Below are 4,323 nucleotides of genomic sequence, written 5' to 3'. Positions count from 1 at the left end.
GAACCCATTGTGATGGTATGAGTCATGCAGTAACACTGGTAACGTGAATAACAGAGACTCAAGTACTCTGAAGGCCACTTCGAATTCAAAACTTAATTACTGAACTAACCTTACCAGCAGCCTCATCTGTTACCCCAACAGATCACGCCCTTGCTAACTGCCCATTAGGCATAACTGCTGGTACTTATGACTCAAGTTGAAATCACCACCAATTTGCATACCACCTAACAATTTACCAAGACCAGTTTGCAAACCTCCTCCATTTGTCACCACATAAACAAATAAATGTAACAGCAGTACGTCAATTCACTTTGGTATTCAAGATGACAAGTGTTGAATTCTCAATGCTTATGTATGCCCTAGCTTGTGCGATCTCAAGAGCCAGTCAGAATGTGTCAACATACCTTCACAGAGTATGCCACTTTGTCCTTTTATAAAGCTATTCTTGAGCCATTATATACTAATGACTACTGGCATCACAAATGAAGACGCAGCAGCGAATGTGACTATTCCTTAGATTAGAGCAATGCAGAAACAATTTCTTTCCACACAGAAGGCTCATGATAAAAGAAGAAATGCATTGAATACCAGCTAAAAATTATTTTTGAAAATTGCGGTACAATAACAAAGAAATAGAAGCGGACCCATTCATACATATTTCACAACTATGCACGCACCTGCATTCATACAAGCTTATCACTGCTTCTTTTCTAACTTCTATATGATATGCTACTCGCATGTATCTGATGCCCCAGCTGGTTTCATACCTTTTGCTTTTGCATATTTGAGTGTTTTTTTTTCTACCTCAACATACTGATGATCACACTCACATTTAGCTACATGCCTACATGTAGCTGCATGTTTTTGTACCAACGGACTCAGAATTAGCCTCTAGATATGGGTGTGCACGTTGTTATGCGAATCTCCCCTGCAATATATATCGCAGAGTCAATGATACAACTGCACTGACATTTCCCAGCTTCGTTCACACTTGCCTTGGAGGTCCAGTTTTCTCAAAGGAGGTGTCAGCTCAGTAGTACATAGCACCAGGCGCTCCTCCGAAAAAAAGCAGAGCCCGTGGCTCTCTCCACATGCAAACCCTGTGGCAGGAAGTGCAACAAGGAACAGGCAAATCAATGCTCCTGAAAGGCAGCATGTCTAGATTAGCCTAACCTGTAGCTTACAAGAATACAGCATTACTTCATAAACGTAAAAACTTTTAATGTCGACTACACCTCATTTTTTGCAAACGTGGGATGGTTACTTGCTACAAGCTTGCTAAAAAAAAGTGGTTCTGTCTAGAATGAAGACATGCATATAAAGCATTCGGTTCAAACGTAGCTATCATGGCATAGCAGAGACACAATAGAATAATCGGGCACAGGCAACAGCTATTCATTTCCATTGCTTTGTTATGGTAAACGAGACCACACTATTTTAGACAGGTGAAAATACACATGTTCATCATTCCAAAATGCCTAATACTCTTTCTGCCAAAGGTTACCAAAACGAGCTTCCCACATACAATTGTCAGCTAGATGGCCACTCATCCACTATCCTGTCTTTTCTGCCAGTCACAAGAGTACGAACCAGAGTACATACGCTGTTGGCCTCAGACGCCCGCTACAATAGCATGAACGTTCTAAATGCACTTTCATTGTTACTCCTGAGATGCATGTCTCCACAGGTCAATATAGTGGTTTACATAGAGCATCAGCCATTTGCCCACCATGGCAACAACATGCTGCTCTTCACATCCTCCGGGACCCACGGTGGGACTGCATGGCGCCCTGGAGCACAGGCACCGCCACCTCCTTACACCAACCCATGCCTGCAAAGTGTACGTACCAAAGCCACACTTGCACTATGAGGTGTGCCGTAATGGAGGGGCAAGGGATAAGATACCCCCAGGGCACCTCCAACATGCACCAGTGGACAAACATCAGGAATCAGCATCATGCAACGTGCCCTAATCAAGGGCTATAGTTCACTGCAGGTTGGAATGAAGCATCATGCCTAATATCAAATGTTTGCTCTCACTGAATCACAGGAATATATGCCACAGCAAACTACACAGGCTGAATGTACAGCTGGTCCCCTTGTTAGTAGTCAACGGGAGCATTGTGCTGGCAAATAACTGATATGTTCAACTTTGGCAGCAATTAGATTTTACAACATTACGGGCCCTGAAAATAAAGTCACGGATTGCCACTGATGTTGTTGCGCCAAAATTCTAGCAGTGGCCTGCCACAGTTTGCCCCCGCGTATCAATTTCAGCTATCAAAGCATCCCCTCAGCAAGTTTTGCACGGAATGGCAATAAACTTGAGTAAATTCACTTCTGACTACTACTATCGCGTATACAAACACGACACTGTTGAAATAAGGAAAATAACTGCGTTGTGGTTACCTGCTTGATCCATCGCTTTGTGGTCTGGCAATGTGCTAATTCGCCTAGTTATTCATACTAAAAAGAACTAGTGTGCGATAACGCAATTGCTCTTAAGCGAAGCGCCAACATAGAAACATTTCACGCACACACGCGCGTGAAGCATGAAATTGCCGGGAAAAAAAAAAACGGGTGCATGAATACTGCGCATCAGAAAGCGGTGATATCGTTTTCTTTGCTAGCTTACGCAACTACAACCCGCAAGCGAAACTGGATGCAGCACATGCGTCCGCTAACGCATCTCACGCCAGGATCCCTTCGAGAAATATATTACTACTGAACTGAACTAGCTTTTGGCCGTTCCGAACATCCTAATGGAACGTGACGACAACGTACTGACCGGGGGAGTGACGGGCCAGTGCCTTAAGTATTTGCGGGGAGGTTTCGGGTAAAGACTTCTCCGGCGAAATACATTTGATAGCACCTCTTGCATGGAGCCCGCGCTAAACAAGGCGCATCCGCGCGCGGGCGGTGCGAGCAGGCAAAACGCTGTAAACGCACCAGGCTAGGGAAAATCTAGGGCTAGGCTTGCGTTGGTGGTCGCGCACTCACCTTTTGTCGCTGTCCCGTCTTGTCAACGCATTCTCGCTCGTACAAAGCGCGAAGACCGCCACAACCCGATGCACCTTCGAGCTCTCTTCAAATGAAGCACACAATGGCTGAAACAGCTGGCCGACTCAAGATTCCTGACGGCTTCAATAATAAATGTGAATGCAAAAAGTAAATGTGAACTTCATAATGTCTGCAATAACTATAACTGCACTATCTGCATATTTGAAACACGATTTGAAACTTGAGTATAACTCTGTTGCCAGATTTCAGCGATGCAAAAACACGACATTGTGGCCGAACTTCTGTTGCCATGAGAAAAAAAAATGCATTGTTTGACTTTGTTTTAGTTTAGCTAAACTTTTAATTTTTTTGTCAGCCTAATATGCACGTTATAAAGTAAACAGACATATTTTTATATACATAATTGCAGGTTGCCAAAACTTTAAAGAAGTATTTAGAGCAATGTTGCCGACATTATGTAGTTTATACAAAAATAACTATTTATGTGTTTAGGTTCGGTTTAGTTACATTTTTATATTGTAGTTTTAAATTGTATTGCTTATAAAATGGTTGAGTTACATTTTTTAGTTTCTGCTTTCTAATCAGGGAGCTCTTTGTTGCCAGTAGCTCTAAGCTTTAATGCGCTGGTTTGGGGGTAATCGGTATGAGGTGGATGGGTCGTTTACCTGTAGAGAACAGCTTGCTCAAAAGGAACTGATTGTTGGTTATATCGCTAATGATACACAAGTGGTCTGAGAAATTTTTCACCCTCTTGGCGGCAATCCATCCCTGCGGCATAGCGCGGGCGTCTGCTCGAAAGCGCTGCCGTAACATAATGCTTTGCAGTGCAAGTTCCTGACCTGAGTTGACGACTATGATGAAAGCTGGCCTTGGTGCCCAAAACCTCTCCAAGGCTCTTGCTGCATTGCGTAGCGGGGAGGAGCCTGGAGCCATGCACTTTTTTTTTTTTTTATGGAACATGTCGGCAAAATCCTCGAGCCGTTCTGATAATTATCGCGTTGCTCTGCCAAGGAGCGAGCGATAGAAGAGCAGAAGCAGACAGAGTGGGGATAGCGCGCAGAGAGAGCGGCGCGCCAGCTGCTTGCGCCGACTTTACACGCGCCTTGGCGGGTCCTTTCGCCATTCCCACGACTGCTTGTACGCGTTGTAGAATCGGAATGACGAAATGTGATACTGGTGGGAACAAAAGCAGCATCCGGCAGTAAAGCCGCTGCTAAAGAGAACAAACATGACCGCTGAGATGTTGAGCGCTACGCACGGTTGGAACTTGGCACGGTGTACAAGTGTATGGCTTCGCCGGAG

The 4,323-nt window shown here is 44.5% G+C and overlaps 1 long non-coding RNA gene across 1 annotated transcript; it reads right to left on the bottom strand.

Moving 5' to 3' along the window:
* Window positions 1-994: 994 nt before the first annotated feature.
* On the bottom strand, window positions 995-3,196 carry LOC144169009 (uncharacterized). Its single transcript, XR_013322338.1, has 3 exons — window positions 3,001-3,196; window positions 1,730-1,831; window positions 995-1,100 (listed from the first exon to the last, which is right to left on the bottom strand). It is a non-coding gene; the product is annotated as an uncharacterized LOC144169009 (long non-coding RNA).
* Between the last annotated feature and the right edge of the window lie 1,127 nt (window positions 3,197-4,323).

Source organism: Haemaphysalis longicornis, unplaced genomic scaffold, assembly GCF_048455015.1.
Source record: "Haemaphysalis longicornis isolate Haplotype H1 unplaced genomic scaffold, Haemaphysalis longicornis Haplotype H1 scaffold_1, whole genome shotgun sequence".
Taxonomy (NCBI): Eukaryota; Metazoa; Arthropoda; class Arachnida; order Ixodida; family Ixodidae; genus Haemaphysalis; species Haemaphysalis longicornis.
The sequence above is the reverse complement of the archived record's forward strand: the minus strand, read 5'-3'. Positions and strand labels throughout refer to the sequence as shown.